Source organism: Leuciscus leuciscus (genome assembly GCF_965113295.1).
Source record: "Leuciscus leuciscus genome assembly, chromosome: 15".
Lineage (NCBI taxonomy): Eukaryota > Metazoa > Chordata > Actinopteri > Cypriniformes > Leuciscidae > Leuciscus > Leuciscus leuciscus.
Window position 1 is genome coordinate 13,771,026 of NC_138739.1, and position 25,649 is coordinate 13,796,674.

The 25,649-nt window shown below is 42.7% G+C and overlaps 2 long non-coding RNA genes across 2 annotated transcripts in view; both read right to left on the reverse strand.

Annotated features, from left to right (window-relative positions):
• Window positions 1–22,727, reverse strand: part of LOC309476442 — a 75,516-nt gene extending 52,789 nt beyond the window's left edge. Inside the window, exon 1 of the long non-coding RNA XR_014198154.1 lies at window positions 22,370–22,727. This is a non-coding gene — a long non-coding RNA (uncharacterized lncRNA). The remainder of the gene's footprint in view (window positions 1–22,369) is intronic.
• On the reverse strand, window positions 15,131–20,722 carry LOC309476390. The gene is made up of 3 exons (XR_014198096.1): window positions 20,411–20,722; window positions 16,508–19,930; window positions 15,131–16,392 (listed from the first exon to the last, which is right to left on the reverse strand). It is a non-coding gene; the product is annotated as an uncharacterized lncRNA (long non-coding RNA).
• Window positions 22,728–25,649: the final 2,922 nt, after the last annotated feature.

Sequence of the window (25,649 nt, forward strand, 5' to 3'; positions counted from 1 at the left end):
ACAAAAAATAGTTATTAATCAAATAAATAGATTAAATGATTGAAATTGACAAGTACATCAGCAAACACTAATATGAAACATTTTTTATTGAACAATAATAACCATTATATAACAACAAATAACAGTAATTAAAAATATATATTTTGGTGCCTACATTGCAATATGATTGTTCAGAAATAGGTGTACTAATGCACAACACTAGCGTTTTTAACGACATAATCAGGGTGCGCATTTTGCTGAATTTCTGCCATGCCAAATCATTTATGTTTATATATGGTTATACAGTATATGGTTTGCGAACGTATAGGTGCTTACAACTCATTTATTGCTGGGATGTCCAGGTTGTGCAGTGACACTTAACTTTGGAACTATTTCTACAATATTTCTTTGCTTGCTATATTGACTTTATTTACGTTCGATATTAGGGCTATATGTGGTCCGAAACGGACGTGGGCTAAATTTGGATCTAATCAGACGGACCAAACAAAGCTACATTTTCAAATACTTTTTTTTGGGCTAAATTTGGACCAAATCAGACGGACCAAACAAAGCCCAATTTTCAACGTCTATGTTTGGGCTAAATTTGGACCAAATCAGACGGACCAAACAAAGCCCAATTTTCAACGTCTATGTTTGGGCTAAATTTGGACCAAATCAGACGGACCAAACAAAGCCCAATTTTCAACGTCTATGTTTGGGCTAAATTTGGACCAAATCAGACGGACCAAACAAAGCCCAATTTTCAACGTCTATGTTTGGGCTAAATTTGGACCAAATCAGACGGACCAAACAAAGCCCAATTTTCAACGTCTATGTTTGGGCTAAATGAAGACAATGACGGGCCGACTTGATTTAGCCCAAAAAACAACGTCTTAATGACGTCTGGTGCTGGGTGGGTATATTACAATAAAATTTAATTTAATTTATTTCGTTTATTTATTTATTTTTATTGCAGTTTAATAAATTGAGCTGTCTGCTCCTTGCTCCCTGAAACAATTATTAAACTAATATTAGCACAAGTTTTGCCTCAGACCACCTGACAAATGAAGCCACGCAATTGTGATTTAAGTTAAGATGAAGTTTATAAGAAAGAAAAACTTGTGGCTTTTAACTGTGGTTTCACTAGCTATTTGAGTAAATGAAAACATAATACTTACATTTAAATGTGAATTTGCCGTCCACCAGCGAACTCTCGGCCGTCATTTTTTTTATTTTTATAAAAATGCTGTCGTCACCGACGCGCGATGACTTATGGGGTAGGATAGTCCGCTAAGTGTCCATTTATGTATCCTTCCTTTCACGGGGAAACGAAGGGTGCATTTGGCGTCGCTTTAGCCTTCGTCGCGCCGCGATTACGCAACCGGCCTTCGAATACGGACTTCGGAGGATGCAGAATTGAATTGGGACAGCCTTCATCGCGCCGCGGTGACGCAATCGGCCTTCAAATGCGACCTCCGAAGTGTGCAGCCTTTGAATTGGGACATCCTTCGTCGCTCCGCTGTGACGTTTCGACGCGCCGCTGTGACGCAATCGGCCTTCAAATACGGCCTTCGGAGGATGCAGACTTCACATTGGGACACAGCTATAGTTATTCTTTGTTTCAGTAGGGCGGGGCTGCGATCCTGAGAGTGAATGGAGGACACCTGTGTTTGGAGTTTAACGTCCTGTTAAAAGCTTCCTACTTCCTGCCTTCCAGGGAGAGAGTGGTTCTCTCCCCGGCGTGTCTTCTCCTTTATGTTTTTGTTATTGCCGGCATTTTGTGTTTAGGTTTGGTTCTGTTTGGTAAATAAATTGGTTATCTTTTTATTAAGTGTTTTTGTTTTACTTCTTTGTCATAAACTCCGAGCCGGGTTATGACATGTGGCAAAGAAGTAATGGGGTTGAGTGTGATGGGGTTGGGATTTTTTGCTCAAAATGGCCACTGCTCTACATGAAGTGAATAACAGGAGAGCACATGGCATGCATGATATTAAGAAATCATGTATATTGTTGAAATAAAGATAATTTTCACAAGTAATAGATTATACCTTTATTCGATGTAACAGGGTTGAGTCGTTGAGCTTGACAACCACAATATCACACTTCTAAATAAGTTATAGTTACAAAAGAAGGTGGTAACTTGCCTGTGTCTGCACACAATGTTGTTCAGAAGACTTATATGTTACTTCCTGTTATTGAAGTCACTGAAGGATACGTTCATTATTTTTATATGGGGGGAGGGGGGGGGGGATGATTTGTGTAACGGGGTTGAGGGGTTACTGAGGCACAGAACTAAATAATGTGATTTTAATTAATAATTATAAATTTAATTAGAGAAAAAACAAAACATTACCAGCAAAAAAGCACAGACAGATATTCATGGGAAGGGCAAAATGTATGGACTTTTTTCTCATTTTAGTATTCATATCCCAAGTACACTTTCGGAAGGGACATGACAAAGTAGGTGGTGTCAACTGAAAAAAACAAGATCATTTCTAATAAAGATAAAATGTATGTCTATACTATATTTCTATACTTTATCAAAGGAGACATTTATAGATTTTGGTGACCCAACAGGTAAAATGCATTCAGAGTTCCTAATGGCGATGCAAATTCAACCGGGAAAATGGCCCTAGCTTTCGGAACATTTAGTTCTCGGGGAATCACCATGATGGCTAGTTTCTAGAACTACTCGGTGCGAAAGCCCCTATGTTCCATTTCGGCAGTAACATGTACACTTTATGTACATACATTTACAATACTAATATGCACCCCCTAAATAAGGTACCATTTGAAAGCCTTTGTACCTTACAAAAAGCAAGTTAAATGACAAAAATAAGGAATATATTAACTATTAAGAACAGTTAAAGTTGAGATAAACTATAATAGTACATCATGCAAATTCAGGGTTGTGAAACTAGGAGGGTCATGTGTCGTGGGAGGATTCACACACCACATCAACACTTCTGCTGTATGTTTAGCAGGAAGTTTTATTAGATCAGACACTGAACAACTGAAGGAAATGTTTCACATGTTAGTTTTGTTCTGTTTGTGCTGCTTGAGTCTAATCGGTAAGTTATACAAACATTTTATTTTCCCATATTAGAGTAATAAAGCTGCTCTACTGTTCAAATGAAATTATTTTCATCTGCTGTTATGTACCAGACGAATCACGAATATTAGGAAATCTACTAACTTTGAATTCTGTCTCTGTTCAGAATTTTAAACTGAAATACAATATTGAAAGGCATGGAAATGAATGGAAATCTCTAGAGAAAATGTAAATTTCTGATATTTTCTGTAAATCTGTTTTCTTAATCTTCGAATACATTTTTAATGGGTTCACATCAGAAGTGTATATGTGACCCTGGACCACAAAACCAGTCACATGGGTAAATTTTTTTAAATTGAGATTCATACATCAACTGAAAGCTGCATAAATAATATTTGCATTGATGTATGGTTTGTTATGATAGGACAATATTTGGCAGTGATACAACTATTTGAACATCTGTAATTTGAGGGGGCAAAAAAATCGTAACATTGAGAAATTGCCTTTAAAGTTGTCCATTTATGTTTGCGATTGTGCTGCATTCACTCACAAAAATATTTGTTATATATTTACGGTAGGAAATTTACTAAATATCTTCATGGAACATGATCTTTACTTATATATCCTAATGATTTTTGGCATAAAAGAAAAAAACAACAATTTTGATCCACACAATCTATTGTTGGCCATTGCCACAGATATACCCGTGCGACTTATGACTGGTTTAGTAGTGCAGGGTCACAATTAACTTGCATGTTCAATCTGTAATAATTGTCATGTATTTGTTTTTAATAAATATGTAACTTTATACATTGATATTCCTCAACAGCAGATCATTTTAAAACAATTTAAAGTTTGAGGATGTGTTGCACCATATTAAATTAAGGTTTAACTAATAAATCTCTTGCGCCAAACTTTAAACTGTGAAATAATCAGATTTACATTTAAACCATAATTTTGAGCCTGAATTGCGTTCCTTTACATTAAAGAACAGGGATAAAGATAATCTTAAAAGTAAACTCATATATGATGGGAAAAGTTGTTGTTGTTTTTTGGAAACCTGTCCGCTTTGAGTTCATATCTGGAATTAATGCATTTATGTTTTTTACTATATTAAATAGCCTGTAATATTTAGTACGACAATCTAAAGTATTATGGCTTGTTGAATAATTTGCTTGTTAAAAATGTACATTTTTAAAAGTATTAATAAAAATAATAATAATAATAATTCTTGCATTGATTAGTAGCATTAAGCCATTATCTCGCCTTTTTTCCACTAATGATGCTGCCGTATTAGTCCATTAATTGATACTGTAAATATATTTCCTAGTAACCTGTAAGCACTTCTGCAATGTTTCACTGCTTGATTCTGACAGTCTCTCTTTAACGGTAGCGGTTAGAAGTTTACAGAAGCACATATAAAGACTGTTGATATTTCAGGCTTTGTAAACCATCAGAAACCTTAATCTGTGAATTTGTTTGGTTCAACTTTATTTTGATAGTCCACTTTAGACATTCTACTAAATATAAATAACTTTGCAACTACATGTCAACTAACTCTCATTAGAGTATTAGACTGTTAGGTTATGGTTAGTTGCCAAATTACTTCTATTCAGCAGAATATCTGTTGAGGAGCATCAAAATAAAGTGTTAGCAGATACAGAGCAGCCAGTCTACTAATACTCTAATGACAGTTAGTTAGAGATCACTTCTAAGTGGATTATTGAAATAAAGTGTTGCCATTTGTTTGTTCTCCAGGTGTGTTTGGTGATTCAGTGTCAGTGATGGAGGGAAATTCTGTCACTCTAAACACTGATGATACTGAAATACGTGAAAATGAAGATATAATGTGGACATTTGGAGATGAAAACTATCTTTTAGCTAAAATTAAAAAAAAGAAGCAAATTGTCTCTACATATAACAGTACAGATGAGAGATTCAGAGACAGACTGAAGCTGGACGATCAAACTGGATCTCTGACCATCACAAACACCACAACTGAACATACTGGAGTTTATCAACTACAGATAATTAGAGCTAAAAAATCATCAAAAACATTCAGTGTTTCTGTCTATGGTGAGTAGAGATCAATTGTCCAAACGTTCATATATTTTATTTACATATTCAAATGTTTAATCATTTTATAGTTTGAGATTACAGACACATTTAGTGACCATGAACACACTAAACACTCACTCAACACAAAATGTATTGTTGATTGTTGTGTTCATATTTCTGCTCATTCTCTGATGTTTTCCAGCTCGTCTGCCTGTTCCTGTCATCAGCAGAAACTGTTCTTCATCATCATCATAACACCAGAATTGTTCATTGGTGTGTTCATCAGTGTTGAATGTGAGTGATGCGACTCTCTCCTGGTACAAAGGAATCAGTGTATTGTCCAGCATCAGTGTGTGTGATCTCAGCATCAGTCTCTCTCTACCTCTGGAGGTGGAATATCAGGATAAAAACACCTACAGCTGTGTGCTGAACAATCCCATCAGCAACCAGACCACACATCTGGACATCAACACACTCTGTCACACATGTGCAGGTACCACAGCACTGATGATATAGGGTGACCATATGTCCTGTTTAACCAGGACATATCTGGCCAGGATTTCGAGATCGCCCAAAATGCCCGGGATTCGGCTTTTGCTTTCTACAGTCACCATTCATTATGTTTACATTATTATGTTATTTGACACTGACCGGTACGTGCCAGCTTTGCAGGTCATGCATTCTGATTCACACGGATCCCGATCGAGACGAAAACACAGGAATTTTCTTAGCAATGCTTACACGCACATCAACCGATCACTTGTTTAGCGTTCATGTAAACACTACATTCAGATTAACCAATCGGAATTAATTCAGTACTACTGAATCAAAAGGTGTGCATGTAAACAAAATGAATGGCGACGAGAAAGCAAAAGCCGAATCGCGGATATTTTGGGCGATCTCGAAATCCCGGCCGGACATGACCTGGAATATGGTCACCCTAGATGATATATGTGTGTATTTACTGACCTGATCTCTGTCTTCTGTTGTATCAGACTCATTCACTTACACTAATGACAAAAACAGCCTTTTTCCACCTTAGAAACATTGCTAAGCTACGTAATATGCTATCAGTTTCTGATGCAGAAAAGTTAGTTCATGCATTCATGACCTCGAGACTGGATTACTGTAATGCTTTATTAGCTGGTTGTCCTGCATTCTCAATAAACAAGCTACAGTTAGTCCAAAATGCCGCCGCTAGAGTTCTTACGAGATCAAGAAAATATGATCATATAACACCGATTTTATCATCACTGCATTGGTTACCTATAAAGTTCCGTATTAATTACAAGGTATTGCTACTGACTTATAAAGCCCTAAACGGCTTAGCTCCAGTCTATTTAACGGATCTTCTATCACCCTATAATCCATCGCGCTCTTTAAGATCACTAAATTCAAGGCTTTTGGTCATACCTAGGATATCCAGAACCACCAAAGGAGGGAGAGCATTCTCACATTTGGCTCCAAAACTCTGGAATAGTCTTCCTGATACTGTTCGTTGCTCAGACTCGCTCTCCCAGTTTAAAACTAGATTAAAGTCGCATCTCTTCAGCCAGGCATTCATATAATCCTACAGTTCAAACTACAATCCGGCCTCTAGTTCATAAATGCCAGAGGAGAACTGGCCCCCGACTGAGCCTGGGTTCTCCCAAGGTTTTTTTTTCTCCATTAGGTCACCTGATGGAGTTTTAGGACACCATTAGGTCACTTGATGGAGTTTTTCGGTTCCTTGCCACTGTTGCCTTTGGCTTGCTCAGTTGGGGATATTTTGGGGATATTTAATTTAATTTTATCAATCAATAAATTCCTCTTGAAACAAACTTTGTTGTATTATTTTAATTTATACTACAGGGCCGTTGAATGCTTGAATCTGATTGGTTGACGAACGTTCTAAGGTGTGCATTATTTTCAGGGAAACGCACGGCTAAAGTAGTTCCAGGCAGGTCTTGACCGCATTACAGTTCCATATCACTTCGCGTAGTCAACTGTAATAACGGAAAATCGGATACAAATCATAACAAGAAAAAGCATTTCGCCCCATGCGCTTGATCTGCAATTTTCAATGTCTAGCTTCACAATCAATAGAAACATGCAGTTTAATTTGAATAAATAAACTATAAAGTCCTATCTATAATCAATAGAAAATTAAACTGAATATAGGCTAAATAAATGGATAGTCCTGCAGCACGGATTTTTATTGCAGATAATTTAACAAATAAATAATTATTGATAGGCCTACTTGTTAAAAGGGCTTTGGGTTTCATTTATTTGGCTAGTCTACTGTCATCTGTCAATCATAGAAAGAAAAAAAGAATTAACGAATTCATTAAAACGAATTGAATTAATTAATAAATAATAATATTGACGCACATGCTTTTCTGTCTCATTATTGCAACATCTCTCTCTAATAACTGCATTAATAACTGCATAAAGCCGGGAACACACTTTAAGGCCGGTTATGAATGTAATTTGATACTTATATGACTGATCATGCCCAAACGCGTGTTCAGCGCGTTCAGTCTGTGTTCAAAGTCGGTGTTTAAAATCTGCTGCAGTCGATGAAAACAGTCAGAGAATGTGTCAGCTAGTCGTGTGTCCCCAGCATTAGTCTGCTATCAGCGGCTCTAACCTCCGTTACTAACTCTGAAATGACGTTTTGGAATTAGCAACGGAGGCATGGGATTAGATGCGTAAGAAATTAGTCCTACATATAAGAGCGTTCTCTTACGAGAGGTTCTCTCGTATTGCGTAAGTTTAGCTTACGCTACGGGTAAAGTCATCTTTTCTCGAGATATGAAGCAAAAAAATTATCCTTAATTTTATATATCTTGTCAACGCAGTGCGGCAGCAAGCTGACCTAGAGCAGGCAATCTAGCGTGCTCATAGGCTGCTCTGCGGCAACTGCAGCAGCCTATCACTGAGCCCTTGGCGTGACGTCACGTCCAATGAGCGCGAGCAGCGCGCCTACGCGTCACGGCCCGAGGCGGGGCGTGGCAGAGGGTATAAATACGGGCTGAGAGGCTGCTTTCACTGATTTTTGTCTCTTCAGCGAAGCTCTTCGCATCGCTGATCCTTGAGGAAGCCGCCGTTGAAACCAGCGCTTTGCAAGCCGAGGATTCTGCCTGAGGAAGCCGGCCGCCTTCGCCGCCTTCAGCTGTCCCTGCCTGCTTCGCTATCCGGCGAAACATATCCTTTCTAATATGCATTGTATTTCATGTAAAGCTCCGCTCAGCGACAGAGACCGCCATGTTATCTGCACTCTCTGCCTGGGACCGGACCACGCTGCCCTCGCCCTCGCGGCGGGTGGCTGTGAAATGTGCGAAGAACTGCCGATGTCGACCCTGCGGGCTCGACTCGCCTTGTTCGACGCTCCAGCTGTCTCTCCGTCTGCCGGGCCGCGCAAGAAGAAGCGCCGCTCTCAGAGGCCACCGGAACCCGCAGCAGCAGCTGAGCGCTCGCCGGAGCCCCTCCCGCGAGCCTCGCTATCTCCATCTCCTCCCCCCCTTCCCGACGCGCAGCGGCCGGCCTTTGCCCGCACTGCCGTCGCCTCGGGGGATGAAGCGGACGACGCTGTTTTAACGGACAGCTGCTCTATCCTGGCCTCGGACAGCGAGGAGTGGTCTGGCTCCACCTCCTCTGCACAGGAGTCTAGCCGATCCCGCGCCGGTGTCGACGCGGAACTGCTCCGCCTCCTCACCAAAGCGGTCGAACAATTGGGACTCGACTGGTCCCCACCGAGGGCGCCCGCGCCTAACCGACTTGACGGGTGTTTTCTGCCTAGCCGCCGCCCAGCGCCTGCCTCTAGGTCAGCACCCTTCCTGCCTGAGCTCCACACTGAGCTCTCTAAGTCGTGGAACGCCCCATTCTCCGCTAGACTCCGCTCACCGGTCTCCTCGACCCTCTCCCAAGTGGACGGGGCCGCCGAGAAGGGATATACTCAAATTCCCCCGGTGGAAGATGCTGTGGCAACGCACCTTTGCCCGCCATCCGCCAGATGGCGCTCAAAGTCTGCCCTGCCGTCCAAGGCCTGCAGGACCACATCAGCACTCGTCGGCCGCGCCTTCTCCGCCGCCGGCCAGGCTGCTTCCGCCCTGCATTCAATGGCTGTGCTCCAGATCCTCCAAGCCGATCTCCTCCGAGAGCTGGACGAGAAAGGCCCGGATCGCGCCGTTCTCACGGACCTGCGTAGCGCGACGGACCTCTCCCTTCGCGCCACAAAGTCCGCTGCACAAGCCATCGGGAGATCTATGGCCTCGCTCACCGTCACCGAAAGGCACCTTTGGTTGACGCTGGCGGATATGAGCGAATCCGAGCGTTCAGTGTTCCTCAACGCACCGCTCTCTCCCACCGGCCTGTTCGGCCCAGCGGTCGCCGGGATCGTCGATCGCTTCTCGGAGGTGCAGAAGGCATCGCAGGCGATGAATCTCTTCCTGCCCCGCCGCTCGAGTTCGTCTGCAGGCCGCTCTCAGCAGCCTCCTGCGCGGAACTCTTCTCAGCGCTCTGCCCAGCCTCCGTCTTCGCAGCGACGACAGGGCGGCCGCCCTAGGTCGCGCTCAACCAGCCGTCACAAACCGCCTCCCCCCCGGGGACCCCGGCCCAAGGTGACGCTCAAGCCTGAGCCCGCGAAGTCCTCCTAGCGGCTGCAAGGAGGAAAAGATGGCTGAGTCCCGCTGCGGCCGGACCGCCATCAAAGCGCCCAGCTCTGCCAGTCCCCTTAGAAAAGGCTACTGCAGCAGCTTACATCGCAGCCAACGAGCCAGTAATACAACTCTCTCGCCTGCACACAAACGCCGTTTTCACGGCGACCCAGAGAAATCTCATAAAGAGTATGGTTTCGGGTTTTCCGGCTCACGCCGAAGGTGTCATGAGTGTAGAATTTGTGCCCACGCCCCAGTGCTCACCACTACACACAAACACGATCTCCCCGGTAACGCTCACAGAGCGCACTCTCATAAAGCGGGCACGCGCCGCTCGAGTGCTAAAGGTAGAGAATGTGCCCGCTCTTCCATGCCCACACCTACCCACTGCCCGCTCTGTCACACAGTTATCCCGGGACGCAGATCCTCTAAAGCTCCCTTACACTGGCCGTGTTGCATATGTAAGCCCTGTGCCCGCTCACGAGCGCACGCACTTACTATCAAACACGTTAAACCTCATGCCGCTCTCGCGCCACGGGTTTCTAGCATCAAAATGTGCCCCGTCCCCAGTGACCGAGCCGTTATGTGCTGTACAGCCAGTCACCATTGTTCGCGAGCCCCCATATTCGAGCACCGGCAGCGCGCGCGCCGCCCCGTCCTCTCTGATAGAGGTTCCCCATCCCGCCCAGCGCGGCGATCCGAACCCAGAGATCATTCGACCCCTAGCTATGTGTGCGAGAGCATGGCAAGCTATCCAGGGCGTGTCAGAATGGGTGCTGAATACTATAATGCACGGCTATTCGCTTCAATTCGCTCGCCGTCCCCCGCGCTTTCTAGCACGGACAGAGACGAGAGTGAATACAGAAGTAGCGCATCTGCTTCAGGCAGAAATAGCAAAGCTGCTGCACAAAGGGGCTATAGAACAGGTGCATCCTTCTCAGAGCGAGTCGGGCTTTTACAGCCGTTATTTCCTCGTACCCAAGAAGGACGGAGCGCTGAGACCTATTTTAGATCTGAGACATTTGAACAAAGCTCTCATGAGACGGCCGTTCAAAATGATCACAACCAGACAAATCCTCGCGCAAATTCGCCCGGGGGACTGGTTCATCTCTCTCGATCTAAAGGACGCATATTTTCAGATTCAGATAATACCCCGTCACAGGCCATTCTTGAGATTCGCCTTCGACGGTCGGGTATATCAGTACACCGTCCTGCCGTTCGGTCTATCTTTAGCACCCCGTACATTTACGAAGTGCATGGACGCGGCTCTCTCTCCCCTGAGGAGACAAGGAATGCGGATACTGAATTATCTGGACGACTGGCTAGTCCTCGCGCAGTCAGAGGCAGAGCTTTTGTCTCACAGAACAGCGCTTCTCAGCCATCTGGAATGCTTGGGTCTCTCGGTCAACTGGACCAAGAGCTCATTACTGCCCCGCCAGTCGACTTCCTTTCTCGGAATAGAACTGGACTCGGTGGCTATGACGGCCAGATTGTCAGAGCAGCGCGCGCGCCGCATTCGACATCTCGCCGCGTCTTTCCAGACGGGCAGTCAGGTTCCGCTGAGGACATTCCAGCGAGTCCTGGGGCATATGGCCTCAGCTGCAGCAGTGCTCCAGCTGGGCTTACTGCGCATGCGCCCGCTTCAACGCTGGCTGAAAGCGCGAGTGCCTCACCGAGCCTGGACGGCCGGCCGCTTACGAGTCAGAGTGAATCATGGCTGTGTTTCAGCCCTGCAGCCCTGGCTAGCAGCCGAATGGTATCGCACGGGAGTGACGATGGGAGTTGTCTCGCACCGGAAAGTTGTCTCGACAGATGCGTCCAACCTAGGTTGGGGAGCGCTATTAGAGGGCAGACCGGTCTATGGCCCTTGGTCAGACCAGGAGAGTCACCTTCATATAAACTGTCTAGAGATGCTGGCGGTCGAGAAAGCGCTCAAGCACTTCCTCCCATACCTACAGGGCCACCATGTACTAGTCCGCACGGACAACATGTCAGTGGTAGCCTATGTGAACCGTCAGGGCGGTGTCAGATCCAAAACACTCTGCGCCCTGGCGGAACGCCTCCTTGTATGGGCTCAGCACTCACTGCGCTCGCTGAGAGCCGCGCATGTGCCGGGTCTCCTGAACGAGGGTCCAGACAGACTGTCCAGGGACAATGTTCCCCTGGGGGAGTGGTCTTTGCATCCCCAAACAGTCCAGTCGCTGTGGCGCCGTTTCGGCAGAGCGGAAGTCGACCTCTTTGCGTCAAAAGACAACGCGCACTGCCCACGGTTCTTTTCCAAGAGCGAGGACGCGCTGGCCCAAACCTGGCCCAGCGGCCCGCTTTACGCTTTTCCCCCTGTCTCTCTGCTGCCACAAGTCATCGGGAGAATCAGGGAAGCGCGCCACACGGTGCTCCTCATAGCCCCGTATTGGGAGAATCAGACATGGTTCCCAGATCTAATACGGCTGGCGGACACACCCCCCTGGCCGATACCGGTGAGAAGAGACCTTCTCTCTCAAGCCCGCGGCTCGATCTGGCATCCTCATCCAGAGCGCTGGTCTCTGCATGTATGGATAGTCAACGGATACCCGTTGATTTGCCAATAGGGGTTGTGAACACGATCACACAGTCTAGAGCTCCCTCTACGAGACGGCTCTACACATCTAAATGGTCTGTGTTTAATAAATGGTGCACCGCCCAAGGGCTGGATCCACAAACATGTGAGGTGTCGCGTGTGCTTTGTTTCCTCCAAGAGCTGTTGGACATGGGCAGGTCCCCCTCCACGCTCAAAGTATATGTTGCGGCCATATCAGCTTTTTCCGACTCGGCGCTGGGCCGCGCATTAGGGAGGAATGAGTTCATTATTCGCTTCCTTAGAGGAGCTAGGAGGATGAACCCCCCGCGACCCCCCTCGGTTCCTATTTGGGATCTTTCCCTGGTCTTAGAGGCCATGAAAGCGCATCCCTTTGAACCCATGGAAACTGTGGATATGAAATACCTCACGCTCAAAACCGTTTTTCTGATAGCCCTGTCTTCAGTCAAACGTGTGGGTGACCTGCATGCGTTATCAGTTAACGCGGCATGTCTCGAGTTCGGACCTAATGACTCTAAGGTCATTCTCAAACCGAGACACGGTTATGTCCCCAAGGTGTTGGGCACACCCTTCAGAGCACAGGTCATTTCTCTCTCAGCTTTGCCGGCTACCGGCAGCGAAGTTGACAGTAATCTCCTTTGCCCTGTCAGAGCGCTGAGAAATTACATTACGCGCTCCGCCGCCATGAGGCGCTCGGAGCAGCTTTTCGTTTCGTTTGGTGGGCGCACCAAGGGTCTCGCCGCCTCGAAACACACTCTGTCCAGATGGATAGTGGACGCTATTGCAGCTGCTTATGCGTCTAAAGACCTGCAATGCCCTTTGGGCATCAGAGCCCACTCTACTAGAGGCATGGCCTCGTCATGGGCTTGGACTAGCGGAATTTCTATTCATGACATTTGTACGGCGGCGGGCTGGGCCTCCCCGTCTACATTTGTTAGATTTTACAATCTAGAAGTTCCCGCCCTGCAGGCTAAACTTTTATCAGTCTAAATCTCGCGTAGGCCGGCCCACTTCTGTGCGCGGGCTACTGCTGTTTGATTTAGCCCTCCTGGTTGAGCTGTACAATATAAGGGTTGGTTAGTCAGACCGGCCGCGCCGTTCTGTTCCCCCTACTATGTGCTTATGTACTTGCGCTAGCCATATCATTGGCCGCCTGGCTCACACTCTCGTGTTCCCCGGGCTTCCCTGGGACTCATTCAGTGGATGCCGGGCGCGCACGGCGTTGACAAGGGAGTTCCCGTAGCGTAAGCTAAACTTACGCAATACGAGAGAACCTCTCGTAAGAGAACGTACTCGGTTACCTAACGTAACCTCTGTTCTCTCTAGAGAGGGAACGAGTATTGCGTAACCCGCCGTGCTCGCGCCACGAGCTCACTCGCTTCTGCGACAAAAACCAGTGAAAGCAGCCTCTCAGCCCGTATTTATACCCTCTGCCACGCCCCGCCTCGGGCCGTGACGCGTAGGCGCGCTGCTCGCGCTCATTGGACGTGACGTCACGCCAAGGGCTCAGTGATAGGCTGCTGCAGTTGCCGCAGAGCAGCCTATGAGCACGCTAGATTGCCTGCTCTAGGTCAGCTTGCTGCCGCACTGCGTTGACAAGATATATAAAATTAAGGATAATTTTTTTGCTTCATATCTCGAGAAAAGATGACTTTACCCGTAGCGTAAGCTAAACTTACGCAATACTCGTTCCCTCTCTAGAGAGAACAGAGGTTACGTTAGGTAACCGAGTACGTTTTAATGACAAAAACTTTACAAACGTCTTGAAAAACATAATCTGAACAATGTTTCGAGGTGTGGTAATTGTAGTATAAGCGGAATAATTGACTTCAGGCCGTTGAATTATTAGAAAAATAATGCACACCCGAGGTGTAACGGCCACTCCGCTTCGCGTCGTGACCGCATTACCACCTCGGGTGTGCATTATTTTTCTAATAATTCAACGGCCTGTCGTCAATTATTCCTTACTTAATACTGTGAAGCTGCTTTGATACAATCTGTATTGTGAAAAGCGCTATACAAATAAACTTGACTTGACTCTCTTTTCCTCTCCTTCAGTTCCTCCAGTCTCAGTGTCTCTGATAGTGTTGATCTCTGCTGGATCTCTGATGATTGTTGCTGGATTCGGGATCTTCTGGATCTGCAGGAAATGTAGAAAAATTGACAAAGGCAAGTGTTATCTACAGCTTTTAAACAAGTATTATAAAAAAATAATACTTTGAAAATATGCTTTAAACAAGTCAACTGATAGCCCTATTTTATCATTTAATTAAAATGATTCTCAATTTTGTAGTTAACCTTTATATGAAACCAAACTAATATGTGTAGTTTTTTTTCTGTAGAATACAGTCATTTTGGAATTTGTGTCTTTATAATGGTCCTCAACATCGCTCTTTACTCGTCTCACTCGCACACAGCATACACATTGAAAATTCATAAACAGAAAAAAAAAAAAAAGAAAAAAAAAACTTTCATGCAGCTGGTGCTCAAATTAAAATCTAAATGAATGATGACTTTTGTTAATACAAATAAACAACCCAATTGGTTTGATTTATGTGTAAATGTCTCTAAATATGACAAACACATGTTTAAGAACTTTGTGTGTGGTGAAAGTTAATGCTATTTTAAAAATCGGCAGTGTTAAGTTTATTTCTTTATGTTTGAAAGCCCTAATAATAACAAATATTGTGAAGAACCATCTTTGTAAGATTGAATTTTGCAGGTTTTAATGGATCTATTATTGTTCTAACAGCTGAGACGTCTTGTTCAGAAGAGATCATTTATGCGGAGACAACATTCAACAAAAGAAACGCACAGGAATCGGTGAGGCAATACATTGTTATTGAGTATTTTTATCATTTCAGATGTAGATAAGTGTGCGTTTGTTTCTTCTGTATAATATGGAAGCCCATTTCTACCACACAAGAAAAAAAAATGGTCTGTTAATAAAAAAATAAAATAAAAAAACAGACAGTCAAAATGCTGATAATAAAAAGTCAATTATGACTTAAAAGTTGAAAATATCACATACAAAGTTTTGAAATTGTGACTTTTTGTCGAAATTAGTATGACATACTAATAGACCTAGTATGCCATAATTTTGTTACGACCCTCCTTTGGCTCTTAACAATCTGGTTGAGAAGGGGAACATTAAACCAGTTCGGACCCCTGTCACCAATAATCACTGTGAATGGGTTGAGAATAACGAGAGACACAAGACAAAAATTCGAATTAACTTAATTTAATAAACGTAAAGGGATAACTATTTTACATATGAATAAATAAAATCTATATTTACACAAAGATAAATAAACCAACCACAAAAAGAAAACTAAACACACCGGCAAATTTGTGCCAAATAAAAGACAATCAAAAAGGAACTTACTGTCAGGATACAAGACACACAGAGATCGAGGTAAGTGAATATAACACAGCTTTATTAAATGGTGCAACAAATCATGGTGAGTATCAGGAGCGAGAAGACGTGAGGAAAACACAGGATGTGGGATCCACAACAGGTAAGTTCAAACACTCCAGATATTTGAATCACAATCCGTTCTGGAATGTTAATAGTGGTCTTTCTCTTACAGGTTCTGGCGTTGGTTCAACGAGTGGCAAGGGGATTCAGTAAAACTCTGGAGATCGCTGGATGTCAGGTAACAAATGGATACTGAACATGTTTCTGGAGGTCACAGATCAAGAAGCCAGAGGTTAGTAAATCACAGGTGAGTATACTTTACGCACAGAAGTCACAGGTTTCTCAAGGAATCAGAGACAGAGGATAAGGGTCAGTTCCTGTTGGAGGCTTGACAAAGAACTGGGGTATTGCAGCGTGTTTTATGTGTTGGTGGAATGGGGTTGATAATTGTGAACAGGTGTGAGTAATCAGAATTCTGGGGAGAGTGACGTTGTGTGGTGAGGGATGCTGAGTCTGATTGGTTCCTGACACTTACTAAACCATTTCAATCTAACCATAAACTAAAAAGAAAATTTCAAAGAAAAAGTCTTCAACGACCACAACGTCATAACTTGATGCAAAAAAACAAACAAAAAACCAAACAAAAATAAAGAGAGTAGCACAAATCCCTAACCTAGTGTGTATTCATGGGTTTCATCAGGTCCCTTTCCACAGGTGTATAAAATCAAGCACCAAGATTATGAATGCAGACTGCATTGTGCTTGATTAATACACCTGTGGAAAGGGACCTGATGAAACCCATGAAGAGACAAAATTCAAGCTAAATGTTTGCCATGCATGTCACGTGACATTCTTACCTAACCCCTCTCCTCCATCCAGCTTAACCCAGATTTGAAGAGCTGCTTAAAGGTGCTCTAAGCGATGTTGGGTGACGTCACTTCTTGTTGACGTTCAAAGTATTGTCAAACAAATTGGAGGCTAGCTCGACCCTCCATCCTCCTCATCCCGTCTCTTTGGTCGTGTGTCGGCCATATCAAAATTCTCAAGAATATACATTTTTAACGTTAGTCATTGTCCAGGACATCTCTCCTCTAGCTAACTTCCCTCTTCATGCTTCTCTCTCTCTCTCCTCCACTCCCCACACCCCCCTTCATGTGCACGTGCACTAACCCCCCAAACCCCACCCCCAAATCATTCTTGTCGGTGATTGGCTGGAACACTGTTTGTTATGTTTCGTGGTCCAGGCTGGGCCAGTTTGTTTTTCTTGCCGTTTGTGGAGCCTGGGCTGAAAATACAGAGACCGTATTTTATTACAGTGTGTTCAGGGGACAGGCAGCTAGCGGATAGTGAGGAGATGTTTGCTGGATGTGACAAAAAAATGTTTTGGCTTAAAAACGTGTGACATCGCTTAGAGCACACAAATGAGAAGTTTTTAGGGCAGTCAAAATAGGAAAGATTAACATGATGGTCAAAGCACTTAACAAAACTAAATCAAACCAAGAGAAACAAAACACATCACAAATCAAATTCAATACAAAATGTCTCTCTTGTTCTGGCAGTAGCATGTCCCTTAAAGGGATACTTCACCTCTGGAAAGATGAATGTGTATTTAAAATAGGTCATTTATGTAGAAGAAATGTGAAATTATTTTTAAATTTGGAGCTTTCTAGACTGAGAAAAGCCAGAAAATGTATTTTTGGCTTATGTGGATGAAAGACAACAACTCCCAGAATGCACTTGCTTCGCTGCCCTAGGAGGCCACTCCCAAGCCGCGCCTACCGGTAAGAGAGCGCAGTTGAAAACAACAAGGCTACGCTACTAGTGAGTCTCCTTGCCGAGTTTGCCCGGGATTTCGAGATCACCCACGGAGGAGCGGGAATTTTCTTAGCAATGTTAAAATGCACATCAACCGATCACTTGTTTAGCGTTCATGTTAACACTACATTCAGATTCACCAATCGGAATGAATTCAGTTAGATTGAAACAAAAGGTGTGCATGTTCATGAATGGCGACTGCAGCCGAATCCCGAACATTTTGGACGATCTACTACTCAGCGCTCCTACTACTCAGCTTTCTCCACAGAAAACAAGAGCCTGTTAGCTTAGCTTCCAAAGAAAGACGGCTGATACTATGTGTAGCCTACATTCTGTGAGTGAGATCCCACCTCCTATGGGCGGGTTGAAAACATGCGGGACAGCCCCTACTACTGGCTGTAGTCTTTAGCCTCTGGCCAAAATATCCTCCGATGACGCAAAATTGGATTATCCCACCCTCACAGGGCACAGCCACTCCACTCGTCACGGATGATTGACAGGAAAAACAGCCAATCAGCACGTTGCCTGTTAAAGTGAAATTATAGAGAGACACAATGAATCGAAAAGGGAAACGAACACGAAACACACCCAAAAACACTCTAAACGTCCCTAAGGACGAAACACTTTCTATGTCACCATTTTGACTTGTGTCTTAACAATGATCTACCAGAGCATTTTTTTTCTTATGTGGTGGAAATGGGCTTCCATATTATAATGATCTATCACATAAATCACGAAACACAACAGTGCCATCAGATGTTTAAAAGTCTTGTTACTTAGAAAAAATATGTATCGCATTTAATATTATATCTTGTCCTATGCATTTTTTTACAGAAAGTTGAAGAAGAGGAATGTGTAGATTATGCACCAATCGCAATGAGAAGATGATCAAACTTCAGTCTTTTTCTGAGTACAAGACCCAGATTGTGATCATTTCACCTCCAACCTCCTCAGACTCCGAGTCAATGGTTGAGTTTTGAGATAATGAGAATCACCTCGTTTCATCAGGAAATCACAGCAGTGTAACGACTGAGACAAATCAGACACAATTATTTGTTGTATTTAACAAATAATCTTTAAAACTCACTCTGGGGTCTATGGACCCATCCGCCAAAGGACCAACTAGGGCAAGAAGGGCCTCAGTTCCCATGACTACCAACTGATAAGACGGTTTATTGCTCTAATAATGTGGTCATGTGGAAAAGCAGAGGCCATTGGAAAGACCCACAGCCCTTAAAACAGACTTTCCTGCATTCATTTATGGATGAACTGATCTGTAAATGAGCATGCACCACAGGACATTGCACAAATGATTATTACTGTCTTGTGTAATGTCTTTTGATACTATTATTTTTTGATACTATGTATTTTATGATTTAACCTCACCTATACCATGTTTGGTCTCTATAAATTGGTACTTTGAAGATCGAAATGGTCGTGTATATGATATGTCGATGGCTGCGCAACATATTAGTATTACAAAAATCTTTAATAGTTTCTTCCTAAGCAACCAATCATTGGCCATTGGTCAAGCAAACCCAGAGAGGTGGGACTTTTCTCAGGCTTTATTAGAGCCAAATTCACAGTGACCCCCTCTCTTCTGGCTTCTACTGTGGCTTCTTCAGGCTGATGTCTGTGGGGACCCCCACCGGGGTCCATGGGCAACGGCAGGCCTTGAGCACAGCCTGCTATATCTTCACTCACCCAACAGAGTCAGACTGTAATTTTTTCAGAGCTTCATTCCCTGTTTACGGTTTCATTCTGTCACTTTGCATTTTACCCGTGTATGTGTGATTGTGTGTATGTGTTTATGCTTAGATTAGTTGTGTTCGTGATTTAGTTAATAAACTTGTGCACAATACATATTTGGTTCTGAATCTCTGCTTGCAACAAAGTTTCAGTGTCAGTTTGTGATCATCTCTCTCTCTGAGGTGTGAAGTGCGTGTCTGTGAATAACATGCGGTTGAAGGTGTTTTTTCCATTCCTGCTTACATGAAACCATTTGATTTCTGCTCAACAGAGAAACCGATTTACAACACACAACATACTGAACCCATCAATGCTGATGTTTGACAAAAAGTCTCAAATAACAATTTCAGTAGTTTTTTTCCAGCTGTAACACTTCCTTCTAAGAAGAACTATTCTTGATACCTTTTTTTCGTTCTATCAGTCGTTTTGAATTTTACACATGAATAGAGTGATCTGATGAATTTTACTCATGTTTTTGGGTTTGTTAAATATGTTGTTGAATATGTTTGTTTAATATATGTTACAAATTATGTGCTTTTAATTGCAGGTGAATCACTGATGAAACATCTGCTATAATACTATAAATAAATAGTTTTAAATGTAGAAATAGGCCTTTTCCTATATATAATGGTGTAGTTAAAGGGATACTCCACCGTTTTACTCCAACTATATTGTATGGCGGAATACCATAGCAAGTGCTTGTAAGCAGTAATATCTTCACTAGAGGGAGCGGGGGCCGGTGAGAGGATTTTTCACGAGTGAAGATATTACTGCGCCAAGTCGAAGTGCTTACAAGCACTTGCTATGGTATTCCGCCATACAATATAGTTATCCATTTTACATGCTTAGAAAAGCGCAACGTTTTGTTTTGTGTCACAGTCCTAGGTCGAGTTACACTACGCGAGTAACTGTATTTAAATAGGGAAAACGTGGAGGTGTTTGGTAGCTTCTCTGCTTGGCCCATATTGAATGAACTGGGCTAAGCTAAGTGCTAACAAAGTTTCGCCGCAAGACAGAGCGATTTAGTGCACGCACTGAGACGAGAGAGGTATGTATCAACTCATCTTAGTTAAGGGAATAACATAGTTTAATATGAAAAAACGGTGGAGTATCCCTTTAAATTTAACAGCCTCTGTATAGAGCGCCATCTAGTGTTCAAAATAAGACTTCACATCTGGAACAATAATACTAGGGTTCTTTCTGTGTTTGTTTATCGGTCAAAAGAGCCGACCTCAAGTCTCTGTGATCTTCTGTCTCTATATAGCTCAGGTCCCTCCTTTAATGCAAGTCTGGGGGATTTTTTCCCACCTGTTTATCATCCAGTAAGTGAAAATGGTGAGAACTACACACAATGGATGATAAATAATATATATTATGCATACTACAAGCCATATGCATACAGCATGATCTAGAATCATAACCAGGAATCAGCTCCACCATCTAATATAAGTATGTTAAAAAGCTTTTAAAGTGACAGTTATAATACAAGCTGCTGCTCACAGACTTACAACTGGGAGAAAGTGGACATCGACTGAGGCCATACAGCAAGCAAAATCTGTTGGGGGTATTTTGTAGGACAGGTGCAGCAGGGAAGAGGGGTTTTTGGACTCGGGACAAGCCGACCCATATGGTACAAGGCAACATCAGCCCAGAGAAGAAAGCTGGTAGTATAGCCAAGGTCCGGCAGCAAGAGGAGGAAGAGATGCACAAAGGCAGTCTCGCAGTCCAAACAGGGACTAACTGGGAAAACCTGGAGAAACGTAAGCTCACCTGGAAGGATCTTTGGGAGATGGAAGGGAACAGACTGAGCTTCATCATCAGAGCAACCTACGATGTTCTTCCCACACCCAAGAACATAAACCAGTGGACTGGAGAAGATCCATTATGTCCTCTCTGTTAAACCCCAGCAACGCTAAGGAAGATCCTCGTCAGCTGCAAAACCAGTCTTTCCCAGCCTTACACCTGGAGGCACAATCAGGTCCTGGGACAACAGGCGATTATCCTGGAAGGAAGGAGAACCACCACCAATGCCCTTCCTCCTCCAAAGCATGGATTCTCAAAATCCACTGCCTTCATAAGAGCGGGACAACTTCCAGTGAAGCCAACAAGCGTGTCGCGCAAGTCCTAAAAAGTGAAGCCAAAGTGTCTCGATCGCCCCCAGGTGGCTGGTCCCAGTATAGGTCATAAACCCTGCCCTCCCCATGAAGTCTAATGGACGTGATGGAAACTAAACAATCAAATTACACTTCAAATACATTTTTTCCAAATATAATTTCTGCCATTTTTAAGTAGTATTTATCATGCTGATGTAAGTTTAAGTGTTATTTAAAAAAAAAAATAAGTTTGGTCTTAGTTATTTGATGCTATAAAAACGGGAATGTGACGTCATGATTGACAGCTTCTCAAAACGAAGTAGACCAGAAGCTCAGTTAATCACAACTAACCTCAGGCCGGACCTGATCCTGTGGTCAACCTCGCAAAAGTCCCTGTTCATTGTGGAATGAACTGTGCCATGGGAGGCTACAGTTAGTGAAGCGAATGAACGAGGCTGAAGTACTCAGACCTAGCAGCCGAAGCAGGACAACGGGGCTGCAAAACCCAGTTGCTCCCAGTAGAGGTTGGTTACAGAGGTTTTGTAGCCACAGGGTACTGAAGGGGTTCAGTCAGAGGACAGGCCTTCTGACAAGCTGTTAGGTCACTGTCAGAGAATGATGAGCAAAGCAGAAACTGGCTGTGGATAAATCGGAAGGATCATGTGGATCATACAAAAAGACCAAGAGGTAAAAGTAGAGGGGAGCGCACCTGGGACGCCAGTGTTTGAGTCCTTTGGAGGTGTCGTGGGCCTATCAGCGAAAACACCAAGGAATGAGGGTTCCGACCTGATGACCCTAATGAAGTGATTACCCCTACCCCCCACTCAAGGTGTTAAGAAAGTGCAGATTTTTCAAAAGGATTGTACTATCAAGTTCTAAACGCTCAACACTCTGGGTTGAGCTTGGACTGAGTTTAACAGTTTGTGGCCTTTGTTTGTAAAGCCAACTAGTTGAGCCAAACATTGATCATCAATTGTATGATATCGCTTAAACTGATAAATGGCTCCATCTGGTGTGTTTTTGAAGAACAGCATCATCACTGTGAGCTCATCAGGAAACACTATTATACTGATGATATGTGTGACCAATCAGGATGTGCGTCCAACACTATATTTACATGAGTTAGGACTTGAGCTTTACACTTTGAAGTACGATTTTGAGTACATTTTTACAAGGAATACTAATTATGTAATTTCTAATTTATATTTATCTAAGTTATATGCTGATTATTAGTTATTATGTGTGGCATTTACTAGCAATTTCTGAGTGAAATTAGTTTCAAAGACAGTTTCGGCAAAGACAACATGAATCTGATTATCAAAATACTAAAGTGTATTTTAACATTCCTTAAAGAAAAATGCATGGAATGACTAAATTACACTTACTAACGACAGAAACACTGAAGCTCTTTATGATTCTGCTGTTGATCTGTAGTTTATAGAGTCCAGAGTCTGTGTTTCTGGTGTTTATGATGGCCAGAGATCCAGTCTGAGAATGTAAAAATGTGTTTTTATGCAGTGTTTTTTTTTTTTTACTAATGTGACATAAAAGTATAATTTATTTGAAAACAAAATAATATTAACTTTAACAAGCTAAACTATTGAATGGCAGTGTTATATGATCATGGTGTATTTATTGCGTTTCTCCCTCAGTTTCTCAGCATGCTCAACATGTTTGTGTGATTAAAAGCATGACTGGAAGAAGCTCTTCACCTACAAACTAAACACACCACAGCTCTGAACGGCCATTTTCTCACCTAAGATGTTTGTCCACTAACAGATCAAACCACATTTCTGAAGAAAACCGACCGCAGCAGTTTCAGTTTGACTCAGAAGATGAACGTCAGTAAAACTGTGAGATCAGACATGCTTTTAACTCTACCTATATATACTAAAATTGAGAACTGAATAAATAAAAAACAATTTTAAAATCCCTAGACTTAGTCTTTATTTTACCATGAAAAGTAATTCATCCAATATTGAGAAAATATTATTCTATTTTTACATAAGACAGTCAGGCAAGTAATTGTGTGCAATTTGAATGAATCATTAAAATCTATTAAAATGATTATTGAATTAAAGTTGGAATAACTCGACGAGGAGCTGCTCATAATGAGTAACAGTGAATAATATTAATGAGATTCACTCAGAGTAACTACATCATTCATTCCTGCCGCAGTGCATGCTGGGAACTCGACTAGCAGCAAGGATTTTTTAAATCTGTTTTAATCTTCTGTAAATGTAAATTGGGCATAAGAACATAGTTTAAATGTGTGTGTGTGTGTGTGTGTGTGTGTGTGTGTGTGTGTGATAGAGAGAGAGAGAGAGAGAGAGAGAGAGAGAGAGAGAGAGAGAGAGTGAGAGTGTGTGTGTGTGTGTGTGTGTGTGTGTGTGTGTGTGTGTGTGTGTGTGTGTGTGTGTGTGTGTGTGTGTGATAGAGAGAGAGAGAGAGAGAGAGAGAGAGAGAGAGAGAGAGTGAGAGTGTGTGTGTGTGTGTGTGTGTGTGTGTGTGTGTGTGTGTGTGTGTGTGTGTGTGTGTGTGTGTGTGTGTGTGTGTGTGTGTGTGTGTGTGTGTGCATTAGTAAGGTCAGACTCTGTCGGGGGAGGTCTTGCTCACATTACTTCTGTTGTGTTTGTTTAGATCAGTTCTGCTAGTGTTATTACATCAGAAAATGTTTCACATGTTTGTTTTGTTCTGTTTGTGCTTCTGCCGTCTGATCGGTAAGTTATGAACATATTTGTGACGTTTATTTACATCTCAGAGTAATAAACTCCTGCGACGGTTCAAATTAGATTATTTTCATCCACTGTGATCAAAATCTCTCTTGATGATTTAGGTATTTTAGTTTCAATGATTACAAATGCAAATCCTCCCATGAAATGTCTTAATTTAAAATACTGAAGAAATACTTCTGCAGTAATCATAAACAATACAAAAGTCATGGAAATTCATTAATAAAATATGTGTTGGATATTATATCCAGAATATTTAAACTTTCAAGCTGTATTTATCATATATCTTTTTTTTTTTTACAATAACAATTTTGAAACACATTTTAAAACACATTAAATATCAAATTATTGATTTTCTCACGTCTGCCTGTTCATTTATGTGACTTTTCATTTAGTTTGTAGTCTCTGCTGATGTTAAAGGTTACAAACTGATCTCAGACTTTCTAAACCAACATGAGCATTAATCTGAAAACCTGTTCATGTTCATCAGGAGTGTTTGCTGCCGAAACAAATGAAATACAGTCAGTGTCAGTGATGGAGGGAGATTCTGTCACTCTTAACACTGATGTTACTAAAATACATGAAGAATACAATAACATAGCATGGAAATATGGAGCTGAAAAGTATTTTATAGCTGAAACCAGTAGAAAATATGGGATCTTAACATATAACGGCACTGATGGAAGATTCAGAGACAGACTGAAGCTGGACGATCAAACTGGATCTCTGACCATCACAAACACCACAACTGAACATACTGGAGATTATGAAGTAATAATAATTGGAGCAACACTTACATCAAAAACATTCAGTGTTTCTGTCTATGGTGAGTCGAGATGTAATTCCTCTTGTGCTTCTTGTTTTATTATCTATATACATATTGAAATGTTTAATTATGTAATAGTTTGAAATTAAAGACACAATCACTGCTCATCAACACAATGAACTAAAAATAACAGTTTAGATTTATCCATATTTCTGTTTATTTATCTCATCTTTCTCAGCTCATCTTCCTGTTCCTGTCATCATCAGTAACTCTTCACAATGTTCTTTGTTATTATCATGTTCATTGGTGTGTTCATCAGTGTTGAATGTGTGTGATGCGACTCTCTCCTGGTACAAAGGAATCAAAGTGCAAAGTGTATTGTCCAGCATCAGTGTGTGCGATCTCAGCATCAGTCTCTCTCTACCTCTGGAGGTGGAATATCAGGATAAAAACACCTACAGCTGTGTGCTGAACAATCCCATCAGCAACCAGACCACACATCTGGACATCAACACACTCTGTCACACATGTGCAGGTACCACAGCACTGATGATATACTGTATGTGTGTATGTACAAATTCACTCACACTAATGACTCTCTCCTTCTCCTCCTCCAGTCTCAGTGTCTCTGATAGTGTTGATCTCTGCTGGATCTCTGATGATTGTTGCAGGATTCGGGATCTTATGGATCTGCAGGAAACACAGAAAAACTGACCCAAAATGCAAGTGTTTCCTACTGCTTTTAACAAGCATTATAATAACTAACAATAATAAC